Genomic DNA, 12,846 nt, shown 5'->3' with positions numbered 1-12,846 from the left:
GGATGGCGGCAAGGAGTTCAGGGGCAGATAGTTCTAGACCTGGTCCCAGTGCTACCGTCATGCCCGTCACCACTCACATTGATTGTAAACGAACATTGAATTTTCTTTAATAATTTCCCAGACCGTATGTATATTAACACATCACCAGACCAACATTTTCGTTATACGTATTTCGAGCGGGCCAGGCAGGTGGCGGCAAGGAGTTCATGGGCACATAGTGCTAGCTCTGGTCTGAGAGTCACCCTCATCACCGTACCGTCACCACTGACATTGATTGTAAAGGAACATTGAATTTTCGTTATTGATTTCCCAGACCATATGTATATGAACATATAACCTAACCAACATTCACTTTATACATATATCGAGCGGGACAGGCAGATCGTGGCGAGGAGTTCCGGGGTAGATAGTTCTACGCCTGGTCCCAGTGCTGCCGTCATACCCGTCACCACTGACATTAATTGTAAAGGAATATAGAATTTTCTTTATTGATTTGACAGACCATATGTATATGAACATATCACCAAACTAACATTTTCTTTATACATATATCGAGTGGGCCAAACAGATGGCGGCAAGAGTTCAGGGGCAGATAGCGCTAGGCCTGGTGCCAATGCTGCCATCATACCCGTCAGCACTCACATTGATTGCAAAGGAACATTGAATTTTCTTTATTGATTTCCCAGAGCATATGTATATGAACATATCACCAAACCAACATTCCCTTTATACATATATTGAGCAGGGCAGGCTGATCGTGGCGAGGAGTTCAGAGGCAGATAGTTCTAGGCCTGGTCCCAGTGCTGCCGTCATACCCGTCAGCACTCACATTGTTTGTAAAGGGGCATTGAATTTTCTTCATTGATTTCCAGGACCATATGTATATGAACATATCACCAAACCAACATTTTCTTTATACATATATCGAGCGGGCCAGATAGATGGCAGCAAGGAGTTCAGGGGCAGATAGTGCTGGCCTGGTCCCAGTGCCGCCGTCATACCAGTAAGAACTCACATTGTTTGTAAAGGAACATTGAATTTTCTTTATTGATTTCCCAGGCCATATGTATATGAACATATCACCAAAGCAACATTCTCTCAGCCTCGGTGAATATGTGGCGGGTAGCACATCACACAGTACTCGTTTGGGTTGCGTGGTCCCATACAGAATCTCTCCATGCTCCCTTATGTTTTCCTATCGTCACACTCGTCACGTACTTCACTTTTATTTCATAATCATTTCTGATAGGTAAAGGAATTGCATGACAACCTACAGAGCTAGTGGCGTCAAAATTAACACACATACTTGATGTGACTCATAGGTCGAACGAGTTACTTTCCGATGTTGTCTTAGATGTGCAAGTGCCAGTCAAAACTCGCGGCGACGGCACTCTGTCGACCATTTCGCTAGTTAAAACCGGTATTGGTGCCTGTGTTTCAATCTCAAGAGCATCTCCAAACAGGAAATGGTCAACAGGAACATTCAGACGATTTCGTACTGCTCCATTGCTACACTAGAACGGTATGTTTCTTTTTCAGAACTGGAAAAACACGCACGTGACAGGATTCTAAACTCCAATTTTCGGGTCCGAAGTTCGACGCCTTATCCATTAGGCCACACGGTCACTGACGACCAAGTATAACATATATACGACTCATCCCGAAATGCTCACACCCTTGAGGAGATGTGTTTTCGTTCTACACAGCCGTTGCCCCTTGCTGTTTCCCACCCATTCGTTACATTCAACCTCTTACGAAACCGACCAAATATAGACTGGGAAACAAGACCGCACACTTTGTGCATTCGGAATCGAAGGCAGGGCGTCCCTCGCCGTATTTGATACGATACCCATTTGTTACTTCTGCAGAAACGGCGGCGACGACGACCGCGAGAGGCTCTGAGATATGTGATAAATACATCTATAAAATATAATTCAGACTGCTTCGTCCCACCTTATGCTGTACCGCTTTTTTTTCTTTATTGTAATTTAAAAACCTGTACAACAGGCAGGCTGTCAGCAGCGTTCTATGCTGCTCTTCAGCCATAGGATACACAATGAGAAGAAACAGAAAGATTACACAAAGGTTACAGAACGTTGGGCTAGAAAACAGTTGACACAGAAAGGCAAACACGGAGCCATTCACACTTGACGATAGTCCACACATGAAACTGTTGAACGTCGCACAAACACGGAAGACGGCAATGGCACAGGTGAACGATGGAGTGCGACGGTGAACACTGAACACTAAACATGACGGCACACACGAGACACTGATGGCGATGATCTCCGGCTCGCGAAAATCCACGTAGCGTGTGCGAGTCTGGGGACCTTCCAAGAGGTGAAGAAGGGCGGTGGGCGGTTGGGGGTGGAGAGGGGAGAACAAAGACGCCAATGGCTGAGGAGATGGGAGGAGGAGTAGAGGGACAGGGGAGGGGAAGCCCGGGGGAGGAGTGGGGAGAAAGGGATGAGGGATGGAGGATGCCCAAAGGAACAGAAACAGGAAGAGGGAAGGAGGATCAAAGTTGGTAGGAGGGGTATATGGAGGGAAGGAGGACATCATCAGGGAGGGGGAGCTGGCGGAAGCCACCTTGGGAGAGGGTACAGAGGGTAGAGAGATGGAGACCGGGTGGGACGTGGGAATACAGGCGCGGAAGCAGGCGGGGGCAGGAGAGGATGGGCGAGACAAGCGGGTGAGGAGGATCGAGTTTGCGTGAGGTGTACTGGATCCGTAGCCTCTCGAGGAAAAGGAGGAGGTGGGGGAATGTATTGAGATCATACAAGATCCGCGTGGGGGACGGGAGACGGATGCGATAGGCGAGGTGGAGAGCATGGCGTTCAAGGATTTGGAGGGATTTGTAAAAGGTAGCGGGGGCAGAGATAAAGGCCGGATGGGCGTAACAAGGGATAGGGCGGATGAGGGATTTATAGGTGTGGAGTATGGTGGAGGGGTCGAGACCCCACATACGACCGGAAAGGAGCTTGAGGAGATGGAGATGGAAGCGTGCCTTGGCTTGGATTGTCAGGAGATGTGGGGTCCAGGAGAGTCGACGGTCGAGGGTGACGCCAAGGTACTTGAGGGTCGGGGTGAGGGCGATAGGACGGCCATAGATGGTGAGACAGAAATGAAGGAGGCGGAAGGAAGTAGTGGTTTTGCCTACAATGATCGCCTGGGTTTTGGAGGAATTGACCTTGAGCAACCACTGGTTGCACCAAGCGGTGAATCGGTCAAGATGGGATTGTAGAAGGTTTTGGGAGCGCTGCAGGGTGGGGGCAAGGGCAAGGAAGGCAGTGTCATCGGCAAACTGGAGAAGGTGGATGGGGAGTGACGGCGGCGGCATGTCCGCCGTATACAAAAGGTACAGAAGGGGGGAGAGGATGGAGCCTTGGGGCACACCAGCGGAGGGAACAGAGGTGTAGGAATCTGTGTATTGATGGTGACGTAGGAAGGACGGCGGGAGAGAAAGGAGCCGATCAGACGGACGTAATTGGGGGAGGATCATTACGAGGGTAGGGGCGGGGGCGACGACCGTCGGAAATGGTAAGGAGGACAGGGAGATGGTCACTACCAATAGGTTCCAGGACATCCAATGTTATGCGGCCAATGAGATTATGGGAGGAAAGGATAACATCGGGAGTGGAGTTGGATTTGGGACGGGTGTGCTGGGGGATGGGGATGAGGTCCCCTTGAAGGGAGGAGAGGAACCGATGCCACCGCCGTAACTGGGCTGCGGAACGACTATGGATGTTGATGTCGGCTGCATTCACATAGGAGGAGAAGATACGGTCAATGTGGGAGAGGAAGTCGAAGGGAATAGGGACGTTAGAGCGGACATAGATGGTGGCACAGGTGACGGTAAGGCCAGGGAAGAAGAGACTAAGGATCAGGTGTTCGGTGGGGTTGGGAAGGAGAGGTTGGAGCCGTACTGGGATCTGGCGGTGGTGACCAATGGCAACTCCGCCACGTGCAGTCGGGAGGGGATTATCGGAGTGGTGAAGGAGGTAGGGCGACGTGTGGACGGTGTGGTGGGGTTCTAGGAAAGTTTCATTGAGGAGGAAGGCATCCAAGAGGTGGGTGGCAAGGGTGTGCAGAGAGAGGTTCTTGTTGGCGGGAAGGGAGCGGATGTTGTTGAAAAGGATACGGTGCTGTCGCGCCATGACAGGGATTTACACAAGGGTGCCAAGACGGGAGAAGGTGAAATGGGCCCGGTTGTTGGAATAGGTGGCATACATTTTCAAGTGGAAAATGGAACGGGCGGCGAGGGAGACCTGTTGAAGGGTGTGAGGGCGCTGGAAACGGTGGACGTTTTGTAAGACAATGGTGAGGAACCTGATGATGTCCTCAGTGGTGGGGGGGGGGGGACGAAGGGAATTGCCAGGAGGGGTGGGAGCGTCCAGAGGACGGACAACAGTGAGTTCTGGAGTGGTCGGTGTGTGTGTGTGTGTTTGAGGTTTACGGGCGCTAAACAGCGTGGTCATCAGCGCCCAAACGCATAGAAACAGGAACACAAACGATGAAGGGACGAAGACGGACGCCGAACAAGGAGAACGGCTAAAAGACACAGGCCTGACGCAGTTCCATATGCGCACATACAGAGGCAAAACAAGAGGAGAAGAAACACACTAAAAAAAGGAAAGGAAACATAAGGAAAAGAGAACAGATACCGAAGGGAAACAAGGAGGTAATCGTGACTGGCGGACCTCTTACCTAAAACCTGGGTGAGCCAGTCACCCAGCAGCACATTAAAACCTTCTCCCTAAAATCTGAGGCAACAGATTGGACAGGACACAAAAACGTAAGACCTTAACCACAGTCGATGCGTCGTCTTGCAAAATAGAGGGCAAATCCGGTGGCAAGGAAACCATCGCCCTCTGGTCAGAGAATAAAAGACAGTCAAGTAAAATGTGGCGGACAGTAATCTGGACGCCACAAGCACTGCGGATTGGGGGGTCCTCCCGCCGGAGTAAAAAACCATGCGTGAAGGGACTGTGTCCAATGCGGAGGCGAGTGAGGAGAACCTCATCCCGCCTGTATGACTGGTAGGACGTACGCCATGGTCGCGTAGTGGCCTTTACCAGACGCAGCTTATTGTCAGAAACTGCCAACCACTCCTCTTCCCATTGATGCATAACACAAAACGCAAAAGGGAGGTTACAGCATGGAGGGGGACGGCACATTCAACAACTCGAGGGAGGGAACATGCATCTTTGGCAGCCACATCCGCCAGTTCGTTTCCCCTAATACCCACGTGCCCCGGCACCCAGCAGAAAGAAACCTCCTTCCCCTGCCGTTGCAGGTGGAGTAGGGCATCATGGATGTTCTGGACGACCGTATCCGCTGGATACAAGTGTTGCAAGGTCTGAAGGGCACTCAGGGAGTCAGAAAAGATGAGGAACTTAAGACTGGTAACACATCTCATCTGCTCCAATGCCCGAAAGATTGCAAACAATTCGGCATCGAGGATGGTAAACGCCGCAGGAAGCCGTAACTTGACGACTCGATCAGGGAAAACAACAGCACAACCAACAGTGTCCCCCTGTTTAGAGCCATCTGTGAAAACAGGTACATGGTCCGGATGCTGGTTTAAAATATCGTAAAATAAGGAGGTAAAAACAAACGCCGGAGTGCAGTTCCTCCGGTTCTCCGACAAGTCTAAAAGGATGCTGGGCCTCTGGAGCAACCAGGGAGGCAGGCGAGTAAAACCTTGTCGTTGGGGGGCCACACGCTCCACACCAAGGGACTCAAGCAAATGCTTGGCACGAATCCCAAATGGTTTTGTTGCCCTGGGACGACTGGAAAAGAGACGTTCCATAGGCGGTCGGGCAACGGTAGGGTACGCAGGGGAGGTAGGACAGGCAAGGAAATGACACACCCGTCGCACCATGAGGAGTTTCCGCCGGATGGCGAGCGGCGGTTCCCCTGCCTCAGCACACAGGCTGGGGATGGGACTGGTACGGAAGGCACCAGTGGCCAGCCTGATACCCTCATGGTGTACTGCGTCAAGGATCTTCAGATACGAAGGCCTTGCTGACCCATACACGGTGCAAGCATAGTCAAGACGCGATCGGACGAAAGCCCTATAAAACTGCAGCAGACGCGCCCGATCTGCTCCCCAGGACCGAAGGCTCAGATACTTCAAAATATTCAGTGCCTTCAGGGCCCGCACCTTGAGGTCTTTAAGGTGAGGCAACCACGACAACTTGGAATCAAAAGTGAGGCCCAGGAACCTCACAGTGTCTCTAGAAGGAAGAACGGTGTCCCTCAGACGCAATTCAGGGGAGGTAAAAAGACGCCGAGAACGATTAAAATGAACACAAACAGATTTGTCTGCAGAAAAGGTAAAACCCGTCTTTGCAGTCCATGCCTCTAAGCCCTTTATCGTAAGCTGTAACTGCATACTAGCACTGACAAGACTGGAGGAAGAACAGAAAACAGCAAAATCGTCCACAAACAAGGAGCATTGGGCAGGACTCCGGATAGTGGACGTGATACTGTTAATAGCAACGGCAAAGAGGTTGACACTTAAAACGCTGCCCTGAGGAACACCATTCTCCTGCACGTACAAATCCGATAGCACATTACCAACCCGATACCGAAAGAGGCGGTGAGAAAGAAAGGACCGAATGAAGATGGGGAGACGGCCACGAAAGCCCCACTCATGGAGTTGATTGAGGATAAGGCGGTGCCAAGTAGTGTCATACGCCTTATTAATGTCAAATAAGACCCCTAGACAATGCTGGTTACGTAGAAAGGCCTGCTGGATGGAGGCCTCAAGCAGATTCAAGTTGTCTATAGTGGAACGACATCTCCGAAAGCCACACTGAGAGGGGCTAAGGAGCTGCCTGGTCTCGAGCAGCCAAACCAGGCGGCGGTTGACCATGCGTTCCAACGTCTTCCCAACACAGCTCGTCAAGGCAATACTCCGATAACTACTGGGATGCGTTCGGTCCTTCCCTGGTTTGAGGAGGGGAATCAAAATTGCCTCCCTCCACGAGTCAGGGTACGTGCCAGATAACCATATCATATTGAAACAGTTCAGGAGAACTTCATTGGATGGCAGCAACAGGTGCCGCAGCATGCTGTACCGGATTTGATCATGACCAGGCGCAGTATCATGAGCCACAGACAGCGCAGAATCCAGTTCCCACATTGTGAAGGGGCAGTTATAGGGTTCAGAATTTAGAGACGGGAAGTCCAATTGACCCCTTTCGACGGCAGTGCGGTAGCGGCAGAAATCTGGATCACAGTTAATAGTGGCGGTAGATTCCGCAAAATGCATGGCCAGTGTCTGGGCAATGTCTCTCGGCGCCGTGAGGAGACATCCCTGACGCAGCAATGCCGTGACAGGTAGCTGGCTGAGTTTCCCGGAAATCCTCCTGATGGCTTCCCATACTTTCGTAGAACTAGTGGAGCGAGAGATGGAATTCAAGAACGATTGCCATGACCGTCGTTTGCTCTCTTTAATCACTCGCCGCGCTCTGGCCCTTGCCACCCGAAAGGCCGCAAGATTGTCAGCTGAGGGACGGCACTTGAAGCGGCACAGTGCTGCACGGCGGGCGCGGATGGCTGAGTGGCACTCAGTGGTCCACCAAGGGACAGGGCGCCTCTTGGGATGACCGGATGACCGTGGGATTGACAATTCAGCAGCATGAGAGATCACGGCTGCAACATGGTCTACCCATTCGTGGACGCTGGCACGGTGTTCCAAAACAGCCAGTTGGCTGAAAAGTGTCCAGTCAGCTCTGCAAAGGTGCCACCGGGACGGCACTGGTAATGCCACAGCCTCATCCAGGAGGCGAATCCAGGGGGGGAAGTGGTCACTAGAATGGAGGTCAGCTGCAGCCTCCCACAGAGCAGAATCCACGAGTGCTGGAGAGCAAAAGGAAAGGTCAATAGCCGATGACGATCCGGAAGCAGTACAGAAATGAGTGGGAGCACCAGAGTTGAGGAGGCACAGTTCTTCAGACATCATGACGCTTTCCAGAATGCGACCCCTGGGGCAAGTAGTCGGAGAGCCCATTAGACATTATGAGCGTTGAAGTCCCCCAGAAGAAGAAATGGGCGAGGGAGTTGGCTAATAAGGTCCGTGAGAGCCTCAGAGTCTATCGCATCCGGAGGTGGTAAATAAACAGAACAGACTGTGAGCCTCCGACCCATAAGAATGTCAACTGCAACTGCTTGCAAGTCGGTGACGAGAGGGAGCTCTGATGAGGGGTGCACGTCACGGACAAAAATCGCAACACCACCCTTTGCCCTTTGCCCCGTCAGATCATCTTTTCGATATACGGTATAGCCCCGTAAATAAGGAGAATCAGTGGCCCGAAAATGTGTCTCTTGGAGACATAAGCACAAGGGGAACTCTGGTATAAGGAGTTGTAATTCGGCCACATGCGTCCTGAACCCATTCAGGTTCCACTGTAATATGGGAGCCAGTGATCAGGGTGGCTGAACTTTCACCCTGCCTCTGTGCTTTGGAGGAGAGACCGTACTGGCCGGAGATTTATTCCTGGGGCGAGAAGATCGCCCCCGGTCGACATCAATGTCCATAAGCTCCGATGACGACCTACGGGAGATGTCAGACAGTACGATGGCCTCGTCATCGGACCAACACTGACTAGTCTCCTCAGGTGGCAGAACCTTCATCTTCTGAGGCTTTGTCTTGGGGGGCTTGGAATGCAGAGCCTTGTCAACAGTTGGAGGTTGACTCGCCTGGGCAGAAGGCGCCATATGGGGGGAGGCTGGAAGTACCTCAATGTCAGCAACCACGGCCTTGTCCGATGTAGTGGGGAGAGCCGCAGATTGCAAAACAACCGCAGCAGCACAAGTGCACTGGCAAGCGCAGGTTTTAGTGCTAACACTAGCAACCTCCGTTTGTGTAGCAACAGTGGCCAGTTGTACCGGTTTTTTGAGAGCGGAAGCGAAAGATGTTGAAAACACAGGAGGTTGCATGGCCTTAAAGATCTTCTTGGCCTCACCATAGGGGATGCGCTTAGATGTTTTAATCTCCTGTACCTTCCGCTCTTCGAGATAGATGGGGCAGATCCGGCTCCAGACAGGGTGACTCCCAGAGCAATTCACGCACTTCACAGGCGATGAACAATCGGCTCCGTCATGGGCAGGCTGACCACATTTACCACACGTGGCTATCCCATTGCACCCCAACGTAGTATGCCCAAAGCGCTGACATTTAAAACAGCGCATTGGGTTGGGGAAATATGGCCGTACGTGCAAACGTAAGAACCCCGCTTTAACATGCTCCGGGAGTCTCGGGCAACTGAATGTGAGAATAAACGAGTCAGATTTGACGAGGTCCCCATTGACTCGTTTCATAATGTGCTGCACGTCAACAATTCCTTCGTCAGCCCACTCAGATTTTAGCACGTCTATGGGGATATCCACCAAGTCCCTACACGTCACAACACCCTCACTATAATTCGAAGTGGAGTGGAGCTCGGTCTCGACAGCGTACTCTCCTAGACAATTTGCTTTCCGAAGGGCAGCGACTTGACGGGAACTAGAAGTTTCAACTAACAGAGTCCCATTGCGCAGTCACTTTACAGATTTCAGTGTTCCTGCAATTCCCTCAAGACCCTTGTGGATGTAAAAGGGAGAAACCCTCTCAAAGCTACCCTCCTTCCTTTTAATAATCAAAAACACATTCTGATTATCAGCATGTGCTCCGTTACTACATTCTGTTAAATCTCTAGCAACACCAGGCGCTGGAGGACTCGCAGTGCGTAGCCGCTTTTTCGATTGGGTGTGTTTTCCTACCAGCGGCCCACCTAAGCCACTGGTAGGGGGAAATGTAGAGGTCGAAGGGTCCATTGCAGTCCCACGAGCAGCTAGGGAACTAAAAGTCCGCTCAGACAGAGCCCCGCGTGCCTGAGTAAGCCTTATACAACTGGGGTGCGGCAGGTGCCCCAGAGGTTGCCCGCTTGCGACTGTTCCACCCCAACAGCCATGCATCTTCTAGGCGCGGAGCACACCGAAAGATTGAGGGGTTTTTATAGAGGTTGGCCTTCCTCGCAATCCAGGCGGTCAAGCCAAGATTACCATTCCCCGCAGCACACAACATTTCACCGCGGCGCCGTACGGTGGTCGCTGAAGCATGTTCGGGGGTTACGGTGACAGGACACTGGCGGCGCAGACCAGTCCCCAGCTCAGGACCCCGGGGTCGCCAAGCCCGTACTCAGCAAGTGAATGCTGAGCCCCTGGGGGATGGAGTGGTCGGAAGGGGTCGGGCTTTACACTTTCGGGAGTAGGTGGGATGGGGGAGATTTCAGGTATTGCAGGAGGGAGGGGATTGTAGGTTAGGGCACTGCCGGAGGAAGTGCGTTTGTTTACAATGTGGGCAGGTGGGGGCCTCACGTCACTCAGCTGTTGGGTGTGCATTATAGTGCAGACACCTCTGGCAGCGCAGGGATTGAGGAGAACGGGAGGGGTCGACCTTATAGCGCTGGTGGAAGAGGAGAGCACCATCCTTCAATAGACAGTCAATGGAGGGGGCGTCCTCGGAGAAAAACCCACATAAGGTGGGTGGGGCCAGACGGGTTGAAAATGCGGCGGACCGCCCGCACCTCCAGTGTGGGATGCGCCTTGAGCTCCGCTAACACCTCCTCCTCCGTGATCGTCGGACTGAGCCGAGTGATCACAGCGGTGAGGGTCGGCGGGTGATGCGGGGGTTGGGGTTGGCGGGTGGGAGATAGAGAAGGAGCAGGGATAAGGGAAGCGTTGGGGCAAAAACGGGTGATGGGGAGGCGGGAGAGGATGTCAGTATGGAGGGTAGGGCTGGGGGAGAAGATGAGAACGGAATCCCGTCTGGGAGTGAGGAGAGAGACGGGGGCACCAGCGACGTGTTGACAGAGGAGGAGGGAGAGATTCCGGGCCTCGAGAAGGGAAGGATCCGGTCGGCAGAGCAGGTATTCGTATAAAGAATGGGGGGAGGAGGAGGAGGAAGCGGAGGGAGCAGGGGCAGGTGGGGCGACATCCATGGCATCCTGGGAGGGGGAAGGAGTACGGGGCGGGGCCTTTTTGGGAGCAGAAGAGGTGGCGGTGCCACTAGGGCGTTTAACGGCGGCAGAAGGGTGGGTGGTGACATGAGGGATGGGAGCTATAGGGAGGTGGCGGGAACGGGCAGTTCCCGGAGTGGAAGCAGCACACAGCGCCGGAGATGGTGACGGTGAAGGCGACGGCGGTGGCGGTGACGGCGAAGGCGATGGGGAGAGTTGGGCGTGGGTAGTGGCCCGACGGGCCACCACCCTAGCTGGAGCTGCAGTAACAGGCTGGGGGAGTGGTGGGAAAGGATCAGAGGGAGAGCAGCGGGAGGAAGAAGCTGGAGAGGGGGCGACAAAGAGAGAGGCGAAGGGAGAATGAGAAGAGGAGGGATGGAAAGAGGGGGGTGTGACTGGGCACAACATGTATGGTGGTGGTGGCGGCAGAGGGGGACGTGTAGACTATGGCTGTGGTAGCAGTGGTCGAAGTGGTAGTGGGGGCTGACATGATGACAAGGATACACAGGACAAAAGGAAAGAGGAAGAAGAAGAAGAAAACTGGGGACAGACGAAGACGGACGAAGACGAAGACGGACGACGACCAGAGTCCCACGCTGTTGGCGCGGAAGCAGAAGCTGACGCCGACTGGCAGGAATGCCGCAGCTGGCGCCGCTACCGCGGACGCGGCTGCTGCTGCTGCTGCTGCCGCTGCTGGAGGGCGGGCTGGCTGGCTGGACCACTGCTGCAGGAGGGGTGGCTGGCTGCTACAGGCTGGACGGCTGATGCCGGTCGGGGCCAGCTGCTGCTGCTGGGCTGTTCGGCTGTACCGCTGGCTGGCTGGCTGGCTGTGGCTGGCTGGCTGCCACCTGCAAAACTAACGCTTCGATAAGTGCTGCAATGTCACAGCCGAAGGGCGGTAACCTTGCGGAATACCACCGGAGAGAGAGTGTGGCTGTACAGCTTTGGCAACTGCTTTCTCTGCGCCATTCGACTTAATTACATCTGAGAGTAATTCTTAATAAAACGCCTGTCGCTAATTGTTCGTCATCCCAGATACTGTTTGCTATACGGCAACGACGCGCAACTGATTTCCAAGATTCGTATGCATCCTGTGAGGATGAGAACTCACGACCCCTGGTTTACTAGATCAGTGTTCTGCCACTGAGCTAAAGAGGCGCGGCCCAGCGGTACTTTTGCGTACTTCGTCCTTACGATCGTCTGGATCATCAGTCTTCAGCTGACAACACTTCATACTACCGTGTAATATTTGCAGCTATGGCGACCCATTACTGCTTGGCTACACATCTGACACGTAGCCGATGTGCTCTCCAAACAACAACACTTGCATTTCAGAACATGTCTTTCACACATGTCTACAAAATCACCTTCACATTCAAATACAGTTTTCTTGCGACTGACGGAGACCTAGGAAAAGTTTAAAGTTGCTATTTCCATTACATCACGTTAATCAGAAAAACGGTAATTTACATCTGCAGCGGAACAAAATTCCATTTGTCCCAGCGTGGGGCTCGAACCCACGACACTGGGATTAAAAGTATCATGCTCTACCGACTGAGCTAGCCGGGCTGCCTCGGTAAATACGTGCCGGGTAGCACGTCACACAGTACTTGTTTGGGTTGGGTGCTCCCATACTGAATCACTCCATGCTGCCTAATGTTTTCCTAACGTCACTCTCGTCACGTACTTCACTTTTATGTCATAATCATTTCTGAGAGGTAAAGGAATTGCATGACAACCTACAGAGCTAGTGGCGTAAAAATTAACACACATACTTGATGTGTCTCAAAAGCCGTACGAGTTACTTTCCGACGTTGTTTTAGATGTGCAAGTGCCA

General features: G+C 52.8%; 1 non-coding gene across 1 annotated transcript; it reads right to left on the bottom strand.

The window, feature by feature from the left end:
- Positions 1-12,504: 12,504 nt before the first annotated feature.
- Trnak-uuu (transfer RNA lysine (anticodon UUU)) lies at positions 12,505-12,578 on the bottom strand. Its single transcript has one exon. It is a non-coding gene; the product is annotated as a tRNA-Lys (tRNA).
- Positions 12,579-12,846: the final 268 nt, after the last annotated feature.

The sequence above is a fragment of the Schistocerca gregaria genome, chromosome 1, assembly GCF_023897955.1.
Source record: "Schistocerca gregaria isolate iqSchGreg1 chromosome 1, iqSchGreg1.2, whole genome shotgun sequence".
Classification (NCBI taxonomy): domain Eukaryota; kingdom Metazoa; phylum Arthropoda; class Insecta; order Orthoptera; family Acrididae; genus Schistocerca; species Schistocerca gregaria.
Note: the sequence above shows the minus strand (reverse complement) of the source record. Positions and strands in the feature narration are given on the sequence as shown.